The 23,500-nt window shown below is 45.4% G+C and overlaps 1 protein-coding gene across 2 annotated transcripts in view; it reads left to right on the top strand.

Moving 5' to 3' along the window:
• The window catches only part of SHANK2 (SH3 and multiple ankyrin repeat domains 2), a 612,060-nt gene that overhangs the window by 153,124 nt on the left and 435,436 nt on the right, over positions 1-23,500 (top strand). The gene's annotated exons all lie outside the window — the stretch shown is intronic.

Raw genomic sequence — 23,500 nt, 5'->3', positions numbered from 1 at the left:
TATTGTTTGAAATGTCAAAGACTGCTAAACTAACCTTACTGTTTTTCCCTGTGATCTTTTTCATCTGCCCATTCAATATAAACTCAGATCTATCAGTCCTCCATCCAGCTGGTAACTCTTAATGCACATCAGCATGTCCAAATGATCGACTTGTAAACGATTCTGTAGTTTGTTTTTTAGAGTGTTCATTAAGCTAAAGCCACTCTCACAGTCTGCACTTGATGCTAGGAATGTACCTCCAATATCCATCAACTTTGCAAGATCCCGAAACTGTTCGTTCTGGTGAGCAAATGGTATGATATCCAGGAAACTTAAAACCAACTGGCTTTTGATTCTTTCGGCCACTGCAAACTTGAAGTCATTGTATTGACTGACTATAACAATCTCTTCAGCAAGAAAGTCTTTGTATTTTGAACATAGGGATTTGACCTGATGAATTCCAAAATTGAAGTCACACTTAACTATTGCTGCACAATCAAAAGTGGACCACTCCTGAACTTCATCCTCTGGAAACCTGTCTGCCAAATGTGCACACAACATGTTTATGAAAGTTATTATGGAACTGGTATCAATTTAATTATTTTCTTGAGAGCTCATATCTAAGGGAGCCTTAACTTTGTCATTCCATAAGACTGAATCTCCAAGGTACTGTCTTCTGATCTTGTTCAGTTTACCGTGGGCAAGGTGAAATGCTTCAAGAGGTGTAAGGCCCCATTTCTGGAGCATCGTGGATAGCGAAGCCAGCCTCATTCAAAAGTTCTAATGTTATTCGGTATTCCATGGTATTCAGCTTTTTGTGGCAGTGTTTAGAAACTGGATCAGTATCTTTGTCTTGCTCAAAATATTCCAGAAGAGGATTATAGTTGTGAATAATTGCTGGAAGTGCAAAGTGCCTAGATAACTAGTGCACTTCATTGAGTGGCCTGAAAGCCATTGAGTCGCATTCACAAGCATCCACTATTTCCTGAAATTTGCATTTTCTCCTGGATGACCGACAGAACACCGTGTAGACAGTTCTCATTAAGGTTTTGATGTCTCTTATCAGCTTGACCTCTTTCCATGCATCGGAAATCCCCTCATCTTCCTGGTGTGCAACACAATGTTGCTGGACCAAGTGTGGAATATCATGTTTCAGCTGAGCTGCCACGCCACTGAGTTTGCCCAACATCACAGAGGCACCATCAGATGCAAACATCACCATTTTCATTAGATCAAGTTGCTGTTTTTTATAAAACTCTTTGATTGCAGACACTATTTAACAGCATCACATTCTTGCAATCGTAATAGTCCACCAAACGAAGTTTTATAGTCTGCAGAATTTATGGATCTATATTTAAAGTAGAGTATCAAGTATCTGTTAATGGATATATCAGTGCTTTCATCAACAGCTAGAGTATGAAACATTGCCGATGCTTTTTCATGCATGAGGTCATTTTGGACAATGCAGTTGATAATTTCAAGAAATTCAAAAGTATAATTTTTACTTCTCCAGCTCACTGGTATGCGCACATACTTTTCCATATGATAATTAATATCCTGAACAGAAAGCATTGAGCTGTTCATTTTAATAACCAACAACACATTGTCAATAAGTACCTTGATTTCTTCTGGGTTTTAGCGCTTGGGTTCAAGATTAATTTGCCTCCTTTGCTTTTCAGCTGGACTTTCAAGAATCATGCTAAGCAATCTGCTCCGTGAGGAAAGGTTTTTGTTTCTAAGTTTTGTTACACCATCTATATGAGATTTATTTGACAGATGACACTTTAAGAAATCCAACTTCCATACATCGTTCCACATTCTTCCTGTTGAAAATTCTTCCGGAGCTCCGGCATCTCGACAGTATACACAAACCACTCCATTGTCCTCATCAGATGTGAATATTTCACAAAGTTTAACAGGCATTACACTATGTGACTTCAGTGTAACCGTCTCTATAGTCTCATCCAGCCATCCAGATTTAAATGAAGTCGCTGTTCTTTTACGCTTTAGACCTCTAGACAGTGACATTTTGGGATTGATTTTTTACCAGATTGGTTTATTTAAAATTAATACTTTTATTAGATGGCTACTATTTCAATGTGCTTAACAGAGTGATTCGACAAAAGGGCAAATGGGAGATCATTCAGATCAGGATATCGGAAGTTTGTGCATAGCTCCGATCACATCCATGTATCTGTGGCAAAAAAACACGGGAAAATGGTAAAACATCATGAGTAAACGGATGAAGTCCAATGCCTTTGAAAGATTTCAATCACGAAAATAACACTTACCTTTGTTCATTTCTGGGAAATCTATGCAGTTCCTTAGCAACTACGGCCAGGCATTCTGACTTATTTGCATGTACTTGAGTTTGTACACAGCCAAATGAACAGACTACAAGGAGATGTGTGGGTCCTGACCGTCCAGACGTGATCAACGTTCCACGTTCGAAATGCTGGCAGGGAGGGGTACGATTCATTGCCCTCCTTTCCCTTCACCCCCCTTGCCAGCTAGTAGAATCTGGCTGTGTTGATAGATGGCAGGTGAACAATGTCAAAAGTCGCCCGTAAATAGGGTGACCAGATCGCAAGAGTGAAATACCAGGACACATTGGGCAAGTGGGCGGTGGGGGGAGGAGAAGAGAGCTCCCTTGCTCTGCACCCCCTGAACCCACTATGCCCAGAGCCCCCCCACAACCCTCCACATTTGACACAAATGCACAGTGCTGTGCACACCACCACACCTGCCCAGCACCCCCCCATTGCCCACAGCCCCACCACAGCTGCGCAGCACCCCACACAGAACCTCCCACTCGCTAGTTTCCCAATACACACAGATTTCTCCTCCCTCCCAGTGCCCCCACAGCCCCACCACCACAACTAAACAATGCCCCACACAGACCCCCCACTGCCCTGACACACACAGATCTCCCCCACTGCCCAGCACCCCAAAACACACAAACCTCCCCCATTGCCCAGCACCCCCCGCACACCTCCCAGACGCTCACTCCACCACACCCTGTCCCCTTCCCTGGCCGCACTCACCAGCCTTGCTGGGAGGTCTCTGGTTCCTAGGGTCAGAGCGGCGAGGGGCGGGGGTCTCCACTCTCCATGTGCTGTGCCTGCCACAAGCGTGAGCTCCGTGGCTCCCATTGGCCAGGAAAAGCGCCAATGGGAGCTGCCGGAGCTGTGGAGCAGGGCTTGCAGGCGCTGGCAGCACACAGAGACCCTAAGAGTCAGCAGGTCCTTCTGGCTCTTAAGGTTGGATCTGGTCAAGTCGAGGGGGCACCTACAAGCCCCGCCCCCGCAGCTCTGATTGGGCAGGAGGGAGCTGCCCGCACAGCTGGCTCCTGCCGGCGGGCGGGCGGGCCACTGGGAGCTCCTCCAGGAAGCACTGTCACGCCAGCCCCGGGACTTTGGTGGTGATAATAAGCAGGTGTCCCGACCAATGTGCAGTCAGGATGTGAGACAAATGTGTGCGCGGTGTTTCCCCGTGTGTGCAGGGTTTAGAATCTGTGTGCACGCGCATGCGCGCACAGCTTAGAGGGAACAGTGGTTGCAAATGCTTTTGAGGATAAGATTAAAATTCAGAATGACGTGGACAAACTGGAGAAATGGTCTGATATAAATTGAATGAAATTCAATAAGGGAAAATACAAAGTACTCCACTTAGGAAGGAACAATCAATTGCACATATACAAAATGGGATATGACTGCCTAAGAAGGAGTACTGGAGAAAAGGATCTGGGGATTATAGTTCACTGACTTTGAGTCAACAGTGTAACACTGTTGCAAAAAAAAGCAAATATCATTCTGGGATATATCAGCAGGAGTGTTGTAAGCAAGACACGAAAAGTAATTCTTCCACTTTACTCCACACTGATTAGGCCTCAACTGGAATACTGTGTCCAGTTCTGGGTGCTCACACATCAGGAAAGAGATGGACAGATTGGAGAAAGTCCAGAGGAGAGCAGCAAAAATTATTAAAGGTCTAGAAAACATGACCTGTTGGGAAAGATTGAAAAAAAATGGGCTTGTTTAGTTTGGAGACGAGAGGGAGGTTGTAGAATCTCCATCATTGGAGGTTTTTAAGAACAGGTTAGACAAACACCTGTCAGGAATGGTCTTGTTATTAGTTAGTTCTGCCTTGAGTGCAGGGGTTTGGATTAGATGACCTACTGAGGTCCCTTCCAGTCCTACACTTCTATGATTCTATGTTCGTTTTAAGAACACTTTCACAGCAGATTTCACAGAGTTCACAGCAAAACTCAAAGAAGGTAACAATGTGAGATTTCTAAAGATAGCTACAGCACTCGACCCAAGGTTTAAGAATCTGAAGTGCTGTCCAAAATCTGAGAGGGACAAGGTGTGGAGCATGCTTTCAGAAGTTTTAAAAGAGCAACACTCCGATGTGGAAACTACAGTACCCGAACCACCAAAAAAGAAAATCATCCTTCTGCTGGTGGCATGTGACTCAGATGATGAAAATGAACATGCGTCGGTCCACACTGCATTGGATCGTTATCGAGCAGCACCTGTCATCAGCATGAACGCATGTCCTCTGGAATGGTGGTTGAAGCATGAAGGGTCATATGAATCTTTAGCCCATGTGGCACGTAAATATCTTGTGACACCAGCTACAACAGTGCCATACAAACTATTCTCACTTTCAGGTGACATTGTAAACAAGAAGCGGGCAGCATTATCTCCTGCAAATTGTAACCAAACTTGTTTGTCTGAGCGATTAGCTGAAGTAGGACTGAGTGGACTTGTAGGCTCTAGTTTTACACTGTTTTATTTTTGAATGCAGTTATTTTTTGTACATAATTCTACATTTGTAAGTTCAACTTTCATGATACAGAGATTGCACTACAGTACTTGTATTAGGTGAATTGAAAAAATATTTATTTTGTTTTTTACAGTGCAAATATTTGTAATAAAAATAAATATAAAGTGAGCACTGTATATTGTGTATTCTGTGTTGTAATTGAAATCAATATATTTGAAAATGAAGAAAACATCCAAAAATATTTATATAAGTGGTATTCTATTATTAACAGCACAATGAATTTTTTTAATCATGCCGTTAATTTTTTTAATTGGATGACAGCCCTAATTAATATTAATCTATTTTAACACTATAGCACTGAAAATTAGGAAGCAGATTCTCTATGTAATATGTAATTGATATGTTTAATAATGTTTTTGGCTATAGATATGATATATTTTCACTGTAGAAGAGATCTCCTTTTCTTCTGCCCTAAAACTCAGTAAATGGATTTTGTGCAAAGATGTCCCTGGGGGTGGGATGGATATAATTTATCCCCCAATTCATGGGTAGAATGCAGGATGTCTCTGCAGCCCCTCCAAGACCATTATTTCAACTGTGGATTTTGTGTTCTCTTTACGCTCTCTGCTGGGTTAGGCTCCCTGTGATCGTGCTGTATGTGGGAACTGCTTTCTTATCTCTGCAAGCTGGGTAGGCCAACATGCTTGCCCTCTTACTGATGTTGTTTTGCCCATGTTCCATACACTCCCATACCTGTGACTTATTACCATCCTATTTTCCACAAGTTATTTTACTGATGAAATGCACTTTGTGCATTTTATGACCTCTGACTCCTGCACTTCTCATCCAATGAATTACCCAGTTTCTCCCCTAGACTATGCCTCTTAATTTCTCCATCTGTTATCTATCTTAGAATGCTGTAATGAATTCACAACACAGTGTCTGATCCAAAGTCCATTGTAGTCAATGAATGATTCTCACTGACATCAGTGAGCTTTGGATCAGGCCCACAATGTTGATTTGCTGCTTTAAGTATGTAATTCATACCATATACTGCTGCTTTTTATTATTTAACTCTGTACGGTAAATTTTAGAGATACTCTTACTAGTTAGTTGTATTTTGTACTTATAGAATCATAGAATCATAGAATATCAGGGTTGGAAGGGACCCCAGAAGGTCATCTAGTCCAACCCCCTGCTCAAAGCAGGACCAAGTCCCAGTTAAATCATCCCAGCCAGGGCTTTGTCAAGCCTGACCTTAAAAACCTGTAAGGAAGGAGATTCCACCACCTCCCTAGGTAACGCATTCCAGTGTTTCACCACCCTCTTAGTGAAAAAGTTTTTCCTAATATCCAATCTAAACCTCCCCCATTGCAACTTGAGACCATTACTCCTCGTTCTGTCATCTGCTACCATTGAGAACAGTCTAGAGCCATCCTCTTTGGAACCCCCTTTCAGGTAGTTGAAAGCAGCTATCAAATCCCCCCTCATTCTTCTCTTCTGCAGACTAAACAATCCCAGCTCCCTCAGCCTCTCCTCATAAGTCATGTGCTCTAGACCCCTAATCATTTTTGTTGCCCTTCGCTGGACTCTTTCCAATTTATCCACATCCTTCTTGTAGTGTGGGGCCCAAAACTGGACACAGTACTCCAGATGAGGCCTCACCAGTGTCGAATAGAGGGGAACGATCACGTCCCTCGATCTGCTCGCTATGCCCCTACTTATACATCCCAAAATGCCATTGGCCTTCTTGGCAACAAGGGCACACTGCTGACTCATATCCAGCTTCTCGTCCACTGTCACCCCTAGGTCCTTTTCCGCAGAACTGCTTCCTAGCCATTCGGTCCCTAGTCTGTAGCGGTGCATTGGGTTCTTCCGTCCTAAGTGCAGGACCCTGCACTTATCCTTATTGAACCTCATCAGATTTCTTTTGGCCCAATCCTCCAATTTGTCTAGGTCCTTCTGTATCCTATCCCTCCCCTCCAGCGTATCTACCACTCCTCCCAGTTTAGTATCATCCGCAAATTTGCTGAGAGTGCAATCCACACCATCCTCCAGATCATTTATGAAGATATTGAACAAAACCGGCCCCAGGACCGACCCCTGGGGCACTCCACTTGACACCGGCTGCCAACTAGACATGGAGCCATTGATCACTACCCGTTGAGCCCGACAATCTAGCCAGCTTTCTACCCACCTTATAGTGCATTCATCCAGCCCATACTTCCTTAACTTGCTGACAAGAATGCTGTGGGAGACCGTGTCAAAAGCTTTGCTAAAGTCAAGAAACAATACATCCACTGCTTTCCCTTCATCCACAGAACCAGTAATCTCATCATAAAAGGCGATTAGATTAGTCAGGCATGACCTTCCCTTGGTGAATCCATGCTGACTGTTCCTGATCACTTTCCTCTCCTCTAAGTGCTTCAGGATTGATTCTTTGAGGACCTGCTCCATGATTTTTCCAGGGACTGAGGTGAGGCTGACTGGCCTGTAGTTCCCAGGATCCTCCTTCTTCCCTTTTTTAAAGATGGGCACTACATTAGCCTTTTTCCAGTCATCCGGGACTTCCCCCGTTCGCCACGAGTTTTCAAAGATAATGGCCAAGGGCTCTGCAATCACAGCCGCCAATTCCTTCAGCACTCTCGGATGCAATTCGTCCGGCCCCATGGACTTGTGCACGTCCAGCTTTTCTAAATAGTCCCTAACCACCTCTATCTCTACAGAGGGCTGGCCATCTCTTCCCCATTTTGTGATGCCCAGCGCAGCAGTCTGGGAGCTGACCTTGTTAGTGAAAACAGAGGCAAAAAAAGCATTGAGTACATTAGCTTTTTCCACATCCTCTGTCACTAGGTTGCCTCCCTCATTCAGTAAGGGGCCCACACTTTCCTTGGCTTTCTTCTTGTTGCCAACATACCTGAAGAAACCCTTCTTGTTACTCTTGACATCTCTTGCTAGCTGCAGCTCCAGGTGCGATTTGGCCCTCCTGATATCTTTCCTACATGCCCGAGCAATATTTTTATACTCTTCCCTGGTCATATGTCCAACCTTCCACTTCTTGTAAGCTTCTTTTTTATGTTTAAGATCCGCTAGGATTTCACCATTAAGCCAAGCTGGTCGCCTGCCATATTTACTATTCTTTCGACTCATCGGGATGGTTTGTCCCTGTAACCTCAACAGGGATTCCTTGAAATACAGCCAGCTCTCCTGGACTCCCTTCCCCTTCATGTTAGTCCCCCAGGGGATCCTGGCCATCTGTTCCCTGAGGGAGTCGAAGTCTGCTTTCCTGAAGTCCAGGGTCCGTATCCCCTTGGGGTTCAGAGAGCTTGGCCTCCTTAAATCTTTTTCGTGATGGGGGAAGTGCTAATTGTTCCAGAAGGAGGAAGTGCTGTTGGGAGGATGGGGAGAGAGAGAGAGGGGAGAGTGACAGCGTATGTGTGTCTGGAGCTGCAGACAGAAGGGCTGCAGCTAGCAGGCTCTTACAGAGTGAAGCAGCTGAGAACCTGCCCGAACCCTGGGAGAGACTGAGCAGCTGACCGGTGATACCCCAGGACAGGAGCCAGGAGGAGCACTGTGCAAGGGAGGAATCACCCAAGAATGACATACCGGAGATGGACCCAGTATCACATCTGCCCGGAGTTGTATGAGGCCGTGAGTACTGGGTTGTATGGGGCCGTGACTTTGCATTGGGAATAAGGAGCGAGGCTGTTAGCTAGTTAAGTGGGGAGGTTGTCTCTCTGTGTGGCTTTGCAGAGAGCAGCAGAAGAGGGCACTGGAGTGGTTTGTTGGGGAAAGTTTACTGGCGCCAAAGATGACCAGGAGCACCCAAGACTCACCACTGGACTGGAACTTTGCCCAGGACTCCTGAACTCTGTGTGCAGACACATTGCTCCGTGTCTGCCCAACCACTTGGTTTTTTGTGCCTTGTGTTGAATGCAGCCTTGTTTTACTGCTCCCCTTATATTTCCTCTGTTGTTTTTCTCTATTCATCCCTCTGTAAATAAATATTTCCCTTTCCTATATTAATTGTACTCTTCTGGTGTGCGTGTGCGCACTCTGGGGAGTTTGGAACAGGTGTCCCTGGGGTGGAAGGGATTTTCCCTGCTGCATTCCTGCACTCACCTTCTCTTGGCCGGAGCTGCCCGCAGAGCAGACTCCATCTTGGCCACGATGGTGCTAAAGTTACACTTGGTGACCTGCATGGGGACTTGCAATAGCAGTACACACATGCACACCTATTTTGCACACCCTGGGTGCTCCTTCACAGAGCAAAGAAACACCTGAGTGACTTTATTCTCAGTAAAAAAAATAAAATAAAAATGAAGAGGGGATTATTAGAAGACCTGTGCCGAGGGGCACGACTCTCAGTAACCAAGGCTGTGCTGGTGGCAGGGTTCCCGGAAGAGATGGAACCCAATGAAATTGAGGAGCACCTAGATGCACCGAGAATACTGGGGAGCATGAAGGTCCATACCCGTATTTACAGCCGCGAAGTGAACGGCATGGTGGCACCCTGTACTCACTCCAAGAAAGCAGATCTTGATAAGGGTCCCCAAGAGGTGCAAGTAGGAGGCAACTTCTGGACAATTCTGGGGTGAGAGTGGTCACCTACTTGTGTGCCTGTGTCACTTGAAGTGGATTCATTAGCGCAGAAACTGCAAGCTCTGATGGTGGATGAGAAGCGGACGCAAGAGGAATTAATTTTGGCATTAGGAGGGGCTTCAACACCTGCAGCACCCAGCCTGGTGGAGTGGGCCAAAGACCTGGGGAACACCCTCAAAGATGCATTGAATCTGGCATATGAAAGTACATCATACAAGCAGTTACGTTCTTTCTCGGGGGTATCACCCATATCCTCTCAGGAGGATGATTTTGAGACCTGGAGGGATTTTGCGATGCCCCTTGTCTAAGAGTGGGAATGCTCTGATGCTGAGAAGCGGAAACGTGTGCTCGAGAGTCTGAGGGGAGCTGCCATGCGAATTGTCCGAGCCCTGAAAGTCTCCCAACCAGCTGCAATGGTGCAAAACTATTTAGCCACTCTTGAGAGTGTCTATGGTGCTACTGATAGCTGTGAAGACCTGTATTATCGTTTCCTCCATACCTATCAGGAGCCTCACGAACGGTTGTCAGATTTCATCAGGAGACTAGAGGATTTGCTACAGCAGGTAGTACGGAAGGAAGGAATCGCCACCAAGTGCATTGATTCCACTAGGTTGGACCAGATTCTTGGGGGCACTTGACAAGATGGGTTGATGTTGTGGCAACTGCAGCTGAGGGAGTGGGCCCAAACCCCACCCCCCTTCCACAATCTCATTCAAGAATTACAGGAAGAGGAGGAGCAATTTTTGAAAGTTAACACAGTGGTGTAGCCAAAGAAGGCAGGGAGTTACACCACCACAGTGCTCGGAGAGACAGAAGAGGCCCCATCAGTGGCAGCGGTGCTGAGAGATTTGACCTGAGAAGTGGCCATGGTGAAGGCTCAGGGACATACTGTGCCCTCTGCAAGAGGGGAAAGTAGTAGGAGGGGTGATAGCCTCTGAGGTTTCTGTTACAACTGTGGGAGAGATGGGCACTGTGCTGTTGACTGCCAAAAGAAAACAGAGCATGCAAGGGTATCTCGGAGATTGCAGCAAACCATTAGGGAGCTTCAGGGAAATGCCAAGGGGGGCTTGGGGAAGGAGCAACCCAAGACCCAGAAATTTCAAGGCTCCCCAGCAAGAACCACAAGCAGAAGTTACCCAGATGGGCTAGTAGGACCACAGGCTGTAATACCCATTTGTATAGAAGGACAATTGTGTGAGGCATTGCTGGACAGCGGCTCACAGGTCACAACTTTATGAATCTTACTATGGAGAACACCTGCGGCATTTACCCTTGCATCCTCTGTCCGGCCTGACAGTTTGGGGAATTGGCTGTGACTCATGGCGGCGGCTATAATAGGCCAGGGGAGGCTCTGCCTCCCCAAGTGCTGCTGCAGCCGCTGAACCCCCAGTTCAGGGTTTGGCGGTGAAGTTTTTGCTTTATTATGCCCCATGCAGGTTCTGGGGCAGCTGAGGGGGCACATACTGCCTCTTCAGCTGCCCCGGAACCTGCATGGGGGCACTAAGGGCTTTGGCTAACCTGGGGCTCCTCTGGACGGGGAGGAGGGAGGCTTGAGGCTTCAGCCAGCCCGGGGCTCCTCCAGACAGGTGGGAGGGGGGAAGGAAGGATTGGGGCTTCGGCCAGCTCGATGCTTCTCTGGGCAAGGGTGTACGGGGAGGCTCAGGGCTTCAGCCAGTCTGGGGCTCCTCCAGGCCAGGAGGGAGAGGGGGAAGGTTCGGGCCTTCAGCCAGTCCTTGTGGTGGGGCTTGTGGTTCTGGCCACGGGGAGGTGGTTCCCAACCACGGGGGGCGGGAGGGGGTGTCAGGGCTCCGGCCGTGGGGAGGGTGTGGGTGGTGGTGGTGTGCAGAGCCGGGAGGTAGCCGCCCCAAAGGGGAGCTCCACCTGCCTCCCATGCTGTGACTTCTGCCCTTATTGCAGATCTATCCTGTTGAATGTCCAGTTTCAAAGGACGTTGCAGGGATAAACCAAGAAATAGAAACATTGGTGCTGGTCTGCCCAGATCCAGAGGGAACAGAGTATGCACCTTTAATCCTAGGGACAAATGCAAACCTGTTCCAGAGATTGGTACAGAAGAGCCGTGAGATGGTCAGGAACAACTATCTGCAGGAGCTGCCAATCCACTGTTTATGTAAAGCCGCATACCAGTGAGTAAGGGGCCCCCCACCTCAAGAGATCAAGGCTAGACCTTATGGGAGGGATAGTTTCCAGTTTGGGGATTCCCCCATTTCTGCCGAGTGCAAGGACCACCTCTGTGAGAAGTTAGTGAAAAGGAAGGCTGTTTTCTCTATGCGCAAGTGGGATGTTGGGTATGCTCACGATGTGCAGCACCATATCTGAATGCAGGATGGTCGGCCTTTTTGAGAGAGGTCAAGACAATTAGCCCCCGCTGATATCGAAGATGTGAGGCAGCACCTACAGGAGCTGGTTCATGCAGGTATCATTGAGGAATCCAGGAGGCCCTACGCGTTACCGATCATTGTAGTACGAAAGAGAAGTGGTAAGGTGCATGTGGGTCAACCATCGCGCTCTGAACCTGCAGACAATCCCTGGCCAATGCACAATGTCCTGGGTGTATGATATCTTGGGTAGCCTGAACGGCAGCTCTGTCCTTGATCTCTGCAGTGGATACTATCAGGTCCCAGAGGAATGGGAGAAGACAGTGTTCATCTGCCCCTTGGGGTTTTACCAATTTAATCACATGCCCCAGGGAGTCTCTGGGGCACCAGCCATGTTTCAGCGACTCATGGAAAGGGTGGTAGGGGACATGTACCTGTTAGAGTGTCTGGTGTATCTGGATGACATAGTTGTATTTGGGCTCACTTTAGAAGAAAATGAGATTCAGCTGTGCAAAGTCCTGGATCATTTGGAAGAGGCTGGCCTCAAGTTATCCTTAGACAAGTGCATCTTCTGCCAGACATCTGTGCGGTATGTGGGACGCATAGTGTCTGCAGGTGGTATAGCTACGAACCCGGTGAAGGTGGTAACTACCTGGCCGAGGACACGACTCTCAAGGAATTACAGTCATTTCTGGGATTCTGTGGCTATTACTGCAGGTTCATAAAGAATTTTTTGCACATTTTTTACGCCATCTTGGCCACGATGGCGCTAAAGTTACATACTACTAAGGACTGAACCCTGCTTACCCTACCTAGACCAGAGCAAACTGAGATACTCTCTCCAAACATAATGATGTGTGTCAATATTGAGTACATAATTCAACTTTAGGGCTAAATTCTCTTTTCCTTACTCATGCAAATAGTCCCCTGTAGGGGACTTCAGTGGGGCTTGGTCCTACGTTTTTATTATTTCAAGTGTGTTGCGCTTTTTAAAAATTGATTTCTGAGACAGCTTACAGAGCAAATCGCTGCTGAGCATGGGTAAAGGAGCCAGAATTAGATTCTTATACATTAAACTCAATGTCTTATGTGTTTGGATAGCAAGTAGCATAATGGGCTTTTGGGTGCTACTGCAATATAAACAAATAAAAGTACACTGATCTTCATTGAAATGCAAAGTGAGCAAGGCAGACCTTTATCTAAACAATATTATAATAATCAAGAGAATGGTGAAGAGTCTCAAAGAAATATTGGTCCTTTCCCATAATTTATACTTGCAGATGCTAAAACTAGTTGTTGAACAAATGTATAATGGCTATTTTAGGATTACTGCCTGTCAATATCTGGCTCCAGATGGCACCATGAATCATAGCTGGAAGAAGGAAAATGTTAGACAGTAAGGTATGGTTGCTAAGAGATTTTTGTACACAGTATGCTAACATGTGCTGGCAAATTTGGGAATAGCAGCAGTATGCTTTTTGAGAAGAAATTTTCAGTGGTGAAGAAATTATTTTCAAAGGACTATTTAAAGGAAGATATCATTATTATGCCCTCTATTACCAAGAAATGAAGATGAAATTTTGATCTAAGCAGATAGCATCCAAAAGGTAAATGTAACCCCACAATCCAATGGAGCAAGGTGCAGCAGAGAACAGAGATAGAAAAGTAGAAGTAAAAAAAAGATAGAGCTTGGGTTTTTTTTTTTTTTTTTAAGTATGCTTCTAGAAGAGATCAAAAGGGACAATGGTCATTCATAATTTGCCATCTGCTGGATGATAGGAATATTAGTATAAAGTTAAATGCTTTTCAAATATATATTTTGTTTGTATTACTTTATATAATTAGACTTTTTCCCAATAATACAAGCTGTTTGATACTGAAAATGCTAAGTAGAATTTTCTAGTTATGCTCTTTTACATTACTGGTAAAGTGGTTCTGCAAAAACAGCCACCTCTTTAATGTTCTGGTGCAGAAATTAAACATACATTAGGATTATTGCTGTACTTAATGTAAACATCTATCAACTGCTGTATAGAAGAGAAAAATGGAATGGCAAAGTAGTGAAAGTCTAGATACTTCTTGTTCTGATGAGTTTTGTTAAAACTTACAAATGGTGGCATACCTGAAATAACTTGCAAAAACCTCAATTTCTTTTAAATCAATAATATATTTATTATTGGGATTCTGACATCCTAGACCATGAAACGTAGATTTTCAACATGAACCACAAAAGGGTAATGCATAAATTATGTATACAAAATATTATAAAGCTACAGGTTTCCCTTTGCCCTTATTTTTCTAGTTAGATGTGTTAGACCTTGACTCAACAATTGATTACTTTGTATAGAAAGTCTTGGAGTTGGTGTCCATGCAGACGTTTTCAAAGGAAACATATGTAAGTCTATTTGAACCATATGTATCTTATAACAATGCCAATGAACTATGCTATGAGAATATGTAACAGAAGCACTAGAAAACTAAACATTTCAGTGTATTCTACTACACCACTTTACTTTAGCAATTTGCACCCTGAATCTGTATTTTACAATGTTGTAAGCTAAAAGCCAAGTCACAAGTGCAATAAGTACATTTACAAAATACTATACCTTTTGATTACACCCTTTGATTTCTGAAAGTGAATAATAAAATACCGAATCTAGAAGTTCCCTAGTATATATTTTTAAGCTATATAGCTATAGTATTTGCATTGACTGATTTAGAAAGAGATTTAAGCTTTCCCTCTTATTTATTTCTATGTCCTTAAGCTTAATTGAAAAATCCTAAGTGCAATTTGTGCTTTTGTGCCTAGTATAGTAGCTGTCAAATTGTCATATTTCACTAAGATGTTACAAAAGAATATATTTCCTAAAGGAATTGAGCCCCAGATCTATTTTTGTTTTTATTGAATAAATAAACAGACATTATCGTAAAAGGTTTCTGAAGTTGCATGAGAGTCCAGTTAGTACCTTGTAAGTACTTTTTTTTCCCCTTTCATCAACTGAAGAGAAATTAGGAAGGAAGACTGCTTCCCATTATTCCAAATAATAGAGTAATCTGTACCACTGAAATCAGTTTTAAGGTCTATTTTTTCACATAAGAGGAGATCAGATAATGGATATCACTTAGCAGTTCATAACATTTTCCTGTGTCTGTGCTGCGTGCTCCTCTATCCTCCCTTTTAACGAGGACATCATGGAATCAGACCATAACCACATGGCAGACACCTGCCTTGACACCGCCTACATCTCTCAGGACAGATAAAAAAGAGCAAGTGCCTTCTAAGAGAGCAAAATTCTTTTATATGCACCATGACCCCATCATCCCTTGTAGTTATGGTGGTGAATGACAGAAAAGACAGTATAGGTCCACACTGACTGACAATGAGTCAAAGAGACTATATTTATTTGGCTGAAAAACCTGTTCCTCTGCAAGTCTACAGTTCCATGTAGCCAATTATCAGGCCATATTGGCCAGATATGGCTTTTCCATACATGGGAAGACTGTCAGCAAAGGCCAGCAGTTTCTCAGTGACACTTGGAAAGACTTCACACCACTGGTTACTGAGGGTGAGCTTGTAGCCAGGACAAGTCTCCAGATGGCTTTGGATGTGCTGGATATGGCTGCCAGATCAATAGCAATGGCTAATGTTATGTGCTGGGCCTCATGGCTTCAGAGATTGGGTTTCCCCAGAGAAATACAAACCACGGCGGAAGATCTGCCCTTTGAAGGAGTTGAATTATTCAGCTCTAAAACTGACAAGGACCTCCACAAGCTGAAGGACTCATGAGCCACCTTGCATTCCCTCAGACTCTACACACCAGCTCCTAAGAGGAAGCAAATGAAACAGCAATACCCCTTCATTCAGCCATACATTTACCACCAGAAGTCTTCAGAACGACCTAGAAAATGACAGCATTTCCACAACAGGAGATAGCCTACTTCTCCACCTCAAACCTCCAAGTCTTCATTGTCCCAGAAACATTTAATTTTGATGGGATAGTTGAAATATGTGTCCTATATCCAGTGACTCTGGAAATCAACAACCTCCCATTTGGGAATTGCTTAGCTCATTTCAGGCGTGCATGGTCCCTTATCATCATCAACCAATAGACCATGGATGTGATTACCCATGATTATTCCATCCAATTTTCTGCAATGTTTATTCCCAACTCCTTTTCCCTGTCCCTTTTTATGAGGATCTATAATGACAAGAAGTCTTCCTCAGAGTAATAGAGGAAGTCCCTGCATCTTACAGCAGGAAAATATTCCACAATTCTACAAGTCCTTTTATTTAATATCAGGAAAGTCCATCCAAATCATGATTGACAACACAACTAGATATTCTACATCAACAAGTAGGGTAGAACCAATTCCTCTCCACTCTGCCAGGAGACTGTCAGAATCTGGAATTAGTATGTCAACCATAAAATATACCTAGTGCCAATACACCTATATGGACTGGACTGGACGAGCAGACAATCTCAGCAGGCACTTTCTCCCAAACCATGAGTGGGATATTAACTGTGAATGTCAGAGATTCTACTCAAGAGGACGGATGAGTCTGCAGTCCATAGTGGATGCATTTCTGGCTCTGTGGTCAGGAAGTCTGATGTAAATTTAGCTTACAGCCCCATTAATTCCAAGAGTGCTCCACAAACTTAAACAAGACTCAGCCAAACTAATCCTTGAAGCTGCAGCATGGCCCAGACAGTTCTGATTCACAGATCTGTTGAATCTGTCAGTATCCCAGCCCAGGACACTACCTCTGCTTCCAGAGCTACTGTCTCAGAACAAAGGACTGATCCTATGCCCAAATCTGACGTTCCTGAACTTCACTGCATGGAGGCTGAATGGATGTCATCAGTAGAGCAGCCCTGCTTTTCCCCAATTAGGGAGTGTGATGATCTTTGCTCATGGGGAATGTTGCTTAATGGTCAGGACTTAGGCCCTTCAACATGCAGGATGGGGGCTTTGGTAGGGGAGCCTGGGCCCTACCTCTCCACTAGACTCAGGCCCAAAGCTCTGTGAGGGTGACACAAAGGTCTGACATCCAGGAGCGCTATAAGGTTTCCCTCCGTGGGCTACATCCTACCACCCTACTATTGTCTAAAGTTCTCAGCCTACTACAGGAGGCTGTGAAGGAGGTCAGCTCACCATTTGGCACCTCTTCACAGCCAGGCATGGCATGGAAGCTCTCTCCATCTTGGGGCAGCAGCTGCCTCCTCTCATGCCTTGGTCCTCTGGCCAGGTCAGTTCCAAATCTCTCCCCTTCAGGAGTAGTCCGTAACCCAGGGAATCAACACAAATAAACTGGGTAGTACATGAGAAGGGGGAATACCTCCTACTCTGAGTATAACAGATGCACATGCTCCCTACCTCAGGGAGGGACCTAATGCAGCTGTTGAGGGAGATATCATGCCTCCCCTCAGCCCTTTTTTCAGTAGCTACAAGGTAGAGGTCCTTTCCCTTCACTGCTCTGCCCACAATTGAGCTGGTCTCCTCCCTTTTAACTCCTCCTTCAGTCTGTGCATCTCTTCCACGTGTGGTGGGGTGGGTCTGGTTGAGCCCAGAGCAGCTCCTTAACCCCTTGTTTTCCTGTGTGAGGTTTGTATACCCCATCACAGGGAGGATTTGATAAACAGTAGGAAAGACTCAGCAAGACAAACTTACCGATCAAAATGGATGAGATTCTCTTATTAGTGCCAATGGAAGTAATTGATCCCTCTTTTCTCTTCAATCCCACAAATTCTTGGCAACTCATTAGAACTCAGAATCCATCTGTCAGCTTGTCAGGTCAAAGTGCACCTGGAAGTGATCTCAGCTCAGGACTTGCCAGTGAAGGATTATATGGTCTTTGCTTACCTAATGGTGAATAGATTCTTAAAAAATCCCTCCATCACAGAACAGAGTCTCCCATGGGACTTGAACCTAGTGCTCACAACCCTCATGGGGCCACCCTTTGAGCCCATGGCCTCCTCTTCCCTACTGCACCTGTCAATGAAAATGGTGATTTTGGTAGCTATGACTTTGGCCAGAAGAACATGAGAGGTTCAATCACTAATAATGGCTGAAAACCATATATAAGGTACCAGTGAGAACACATCGTAAGTTCCTTCCAAAGGCAGTCATAGAATTCCATCTCAATCAACCAATACATCTACCAGTATTTTTTCCAAAACATCATACATCCAAATCTGAGGCAATGTTACATACTTTGGATGTAAAGAGAGCCTTGGCCTACCAGAATAGAACAAAACCTTTCAGAACATTGCTGAGGTTGTTTGTCTCTAGTGCAGAAAGAATGAAAGCCTCTGCTGTTTCAGTACAAAGACTATCCAGTTAGATTTCTGACTGCATTAAAACATGTTATGAGGTGGCCAAAGTGACCCTCCAGCCACAATTAGGATACACTACACCAGAGCGCAAGTGACATCAGCATCAACACTCAGGCTATATCTACATTTAAAATGCTACAGCAGCAGCACTGCAGCTGTGCCACTGTGGTGCTTCAGTGTAGACAGTTACTACAGTGACAGAAGGGGTTCTCCCATTTTTGCAGGTATTCTACCTCCCTGAGAGGTAGTAGAATTCTTCCATCGACCTAGTGTTGTCTACACTGGGGGTTAGGTTGGCTTAACTACATCCCTCAGGGGTGTGGATTTTTCCTATGCTATGCTGTCGTAACTTTTCAGTGTAGACAAACCCTCAGAAACTTAACAATATCAGACATTCGTAAGGCATCGAGCCACATGTTTTGCTCGACATTATGCCCTAAGCCTGTAGATCTGATGCTGCATTCAGCAAAGCTGCCCTTCAATCATTATTTCGTTAATTACTCCGAGCTTCCCCCTCCTTGATATGATAAATTCTTGTGAGTCATCTTCAGTGGAATGAGCTTATGGACACTCACTTGAAGGAGAAAGGAAGGTTACTTATCATTACAGTAACTATAATTCTTCAAGATGTATTGTCCATATGCATATTCCACCAATTTGCCCTTCCATCCTCATTGCCTCAGAGTTCTTCTCTAAAGGGTTCTGTGGTGAGAAGGAACTGAATGGCTGCAGGTATGCCTTGCTCTTTTATATCCTCGCAGCAGAGTATGAGGACTGAAGAGTGCATGGGCACTCTATGGGTACTGCTGGCCAAAAACACTTTGATCTCTATCACTTGAGGTGCATGTGTACCATCAGTGGAATGTGCATATGGAAAACATATTTCAAAGTCCTGTTATTGTACACAATAAGTGACTTTCCTTTCCTTCTTCTGCTTCTTGGTTTCAGGTCAAAATCCAGACTCTTTACAGTCGCATTCTGTCTGGAGTCACAGAACTCATTAAACACCTTTAGCAGCTGTTCCAGTGTTTCAGAAATTATTTCTGGCAACAGTGTCTCACTCACTTCTCATCCTTTCCCCTCAATAAGATAGTAAAAAAGCTCTAGCTTTATTTTCTTACCTTCATCCTCCGTAGTCAACTCTCTATACAGACTCAGTTTTTCCTTCCATGCTTGTGCAAGGTTCTTTGTCTGGAAATCCAGCTTTCCTGGTGAATTGAGTTTCTGTTCAGGATTTGCCTGTGTAGTGACACAGAGTGGCCTCCCTCCAAGCCTGAGACAGAGGACTACACTCTCTCTGGTGGGTGGAACCAAGCTAACTCCGCCCCCTCCCATGCAGGAAGCAGAGGGGAGGGACAGGAAGTATCTGAGGCTGGCCCTTTAGCTCAGTTGGGCTGGAGCTGGTGAAAGAAGCAAATGTCTCTAGCCCACTGCAGGACTCTGGACCAGACCCTGAGCCATGCGGCACCCTGCCCCTAGAGGAGACCAAGAGTGGGGAAGAGTTGCTGGGACTGCCATCTGTCACATACCCTGTGGAGACTGAGGACCTGCAGACTATGGAGCCACACCAATAGATTGTAGTAGGAAGTAGCCAAGGGGTTGAGCTGTTGCAATATGAGTCATCGTGTTTCGGCATGATCCCCCACTATTGTCGGGGTCCTGCGCTGGGACCTGGTGAAGTAGGGTGGCCCTAGGTCCCCCTACCTCCCTGCCACCAACCGAACCATGAGATGGTATGCTACTCACCCTGGGCCTGAAGGTCTGTGCCTTATTTGTGGCTTGCCCCAACCAGAAGGCTGCAATCCCCATGACTGTGTTTACTGCCTGCCTTAGCCAGAAGGCTCAGGTGAAAGACTGCTTGTTGCTCTGCCCCATCCAGGGAGTAAGAGCCTAGACTGTGTTTACTGCCTGCCTTAGCCAGGAGGCTTAGGCCCAAAGATTGCTTATTGAAGAAGGCAGTTTCTCAAAGTATCTTGTGGTCACAGTATCTTTAAGGCTCATCTCTTATTCTTGGTTTTGTCTGAAGTTGCGAGGGAAGTTTGATCTTCTTCTGAACGTCATGGTTGGCCGCAGCTGGAGACATTGGATGGGGATGGCCAGGGCTCTGAGGTGGGATCAAGCATAATCTCTCTTTGATGCTTGGCTGGCTAGTTCTTGCTCATGTGCTCAGGGTCTAACTGATCACCTTATGTGGGGTTGAGAAGGAATTTTTCTCCAGGTCAGATTGTCAGTGACCTTGGGTGTTTTTCACCTTCCTTTGCAATGTGTACATACAGGTCAATTGCCAAGATTATCTGGGTATATCTCAGTTTATCATTTCCCTGCCTTTGCAAGAGGCTCAGACGCTGGTGCACCTTGGTTCCTCCTATTCTCTGCCTGTGACACATAATAGTCTAGTCTTCTGTGGGTTGTAATGTGGTGGATCCTCAGGGGCGGATGTGGTTCCCAGGAGGCCAAGTCTCATCTACATGAGTGTCTTTGTGCCTTTTTACTGACTCTGGCCTCTTGGCAATGTCACCCCTCTTCTTCCCCCCCCCCCCCGCCCCCCCACCGAAAAAAAAATCCCTGGCAGTGTGGTTCCATTGGAGTTGTGCTAATAGAGTCTGGCCCTTCTCCCTCCATGATAGCTCATGGGACGCCTAGCAAAAAAGCTTATTGGAAAAGATAACATACTTTGGCTGTATTATTATCTTCTCCAGGGTTTCTCCATGGGGCTTGGGAAGGAGGATGATGTGCATCCAAATGGGCTCTACCTGCTTCTTCCTCTTCCTCTCCAGTCTCCATCAACTTCTATCAGAATGAGCTCCAGATTTACAAAGAAGCCTTTGTGGGATTCAGAGCAGGAAATGGTATTATGGAAGCAGCTCCTTGCAGTAGAAAAATCTCAGTGTGCAGAGAGTCCCTCTATGCATGGATCTCAAGGACACAATGAGGCTACTGTAGGGGTGGCCAAACTTATTGACACTCTGAGCCCCATATGACAGTATTCAGAAGTTCAAGAGCCGGGGCATACCTGTGGGGGCTTCAGCCCTGCAGTAGGCGTCTGACAGACTCAGGGCTTCAGCCTTGTGGGAGGCTCCTGACAGGGCTTGGGGCTTCAGCCCTGCTCCTGCTGAAACCCCGAGCCCTAGCAGGTGCTCCCCGCAGGGCAGGAGCCCCGAGACCTCCCTCCCCACTGGACGGAAGCCCGAGGAACCCCCCGCCTCGCCATGGGCAGAAGCCCCTACCCACCACCTGCTGCAAGGCAGAGGTTCCAAGCTCCCCCTCAAGTCTAGTAGATGGCGAATGGGCGGGCTATGTGAGCCATACTTTAACGTTAAAAGAGCTGAATGTGGCTCACGAGCCACACTTTAGCCACCCCTGGGCTATTGCATTGAATAAGGGTGGTTACAAACAGTAGAAGCAGCAACATCAGAAAAACAGCTCTGTATTCAAACCCAGTAGCAACATTTTTGTATTTGTTGCTTCTTCCTGGACACTCCTTTCAAATTTTAAGACTCTCTGTGTCTTAACCTTTCCCAGACTAATCAAAACCTTTTAAAGTCACGTGCTGAGTTATCACTTAGTTACCATCCACATCAACTAGCCAAGTGTCAGTTAAAATCATTCCCTTCCTCTCAAAACTGGTGAAAATCCAGCTGGGATTGCTTGGCATTAGAAATAGTAAGACATTTTAAACAGTTATATTTGAAAGGGACCTGCCTCTGAGACAGTAAGTGAGACAATAGGGTCATTGTAACAAGTTTTATTTCTAACAAAGCACATCAAGAATCCATTCTGATCACACTCTTGCTTTATATACTGTGACAAAGTTCCTGCTCTACCTTGGTGGGTCTTGTGCTTATTGGCTTATTTGCTCGCCTTGGAGCTTCACGGTAGCCCTCAGCTTGGCCGTTTTTCTGAATTCAGAGTCCAGGTCGACTCCTCCTGTGTCTGACCAGGAGTTGGGAGGATTTTGGGGGGAACCCGGGCCTGCCCTCTACTCCAGGTTCCAGCCCAGGGCCCTGTGGAATGAAGCTGTCTAGAGGGCCTCCTGGAACAGCTGTGCGACAGCTACAACTCCCTCGGCTACTTCCCAATGGCCTCCTCCCAACACCTTCTTTATCCTCACCATAGGATCTTCCTCCTGGTGTCTGATAATGCTTGTACACCTCAGTCCTCCAACAGTCCGTGTTCTTACTCTCAGCTCCTAGTGCCTCTTGCTCCCAACTCCTCACACGCACACCACAAACTGAAGTGAGCTCCTTTTTAAAACCCAGGTGCTCTGATTAGCCTGCCTTAATTGATTCTAGCAGCTTCTTGATTGGGTGCAGGTGTTCTAATCAGCCTGTCTTAATTGTCTCCAGAAGGTTCCTGATTGTTCTGGAACCTTCCCTGTTACCTTAGCCAGGGAAAAGGGACCTACTTAGCCTGGGGCTAATATATCTGCCTTCTATTACTCTCCTATAGCCATCTGGCCCGACCCTGTCACAATACTCTGACAGTTATAATTAGCTAAATTCTGCACTCAGGTGCCTTAAGCAAAGAATCATTAACGCAAAGGCTTGGTGCATCAGGATGCCAGCAGGGGCTTGCAGCATGTATCTCAAATATCTATTTCAATGACTCCATACTTTTAACACTCTTTTTAGGGAAAAGGTGTATGGACAGAGCATCACAGAAATAGAAGCCTCCATCTGTGTGGATTAACCCCTTATTCTTTTTACGGTTTAAGACTCCGCCTCTTTCACTGTTGGTAGTCCCACTGTGAGTAATCCCACTGAAGTTAGAATGCAAAATTAAGCACACACATAGATCTTTACAAGATTGTGGCCTGTATTTTTATTATGTTTATTGCTGACATTTTTTAAAAAGTGAGGGTTTGCCTGCATGGGGACTTTGTGCGAGGCAAGCCAGGGTGTGAATGTACAGCACACTCTGGTGGAATGGAGGAAAAATAATTCACTTTGGATACTATGCTGCTCACATATTACACTGACTGGTGCCACTATAAAAACCTAGAGACACACTGTATCAGATAGACCTCCGATGGAAAGAGTCCATAGAAACTAAGGCTACACCTACATTTGACCTGGATGGTGTGATTTCCTGTCCACGTAGACATACCGTCTATAGCTCTGCTCGAGTGAGCACCTAAAAATATCAATGTGACCAGGGTAGCACAGGCGGCAGCTTAGAGTACAAACTAACCCAGACCCTCTGGGTGCGTACTTCAGTGTCTAGCCTGAGCAACCACTTGTGCTACCTCTGCTACACTGCTCTTTTTAGCGCACTAGCTCAAGTAGAGCTAACACAGGTATGTCTAGGAGAGCTGGAAATCACACCACCTAGGTCAAATGTAGACATAACCTAAGAGTTACTTGACTTTCGATAGTTTGATCCACTATGTCGGCAAAGAAACAGAACTTTTAGTTGAAATGACAGAGAATTTTTTTTTAATGAACAAGCAATTATAAATGA

This window comes from Chelonia mydas, chromosome 6, assembly GCF_015237465.2.
Source record: "Chelonia mydas isolate rCheMyd1 chromosome 6, rCheMyd1.pri.v2, whole genome shotgun sequence".
Taxonomy (NCBI): Eukaryota; Metazoa; Chordata; order Testudines; family Cheloniidae; genus Chelonia; species Chelonia mydas.
This window is presented reverse-complemented; position numbering and strand designations above follow the sequence as displayed.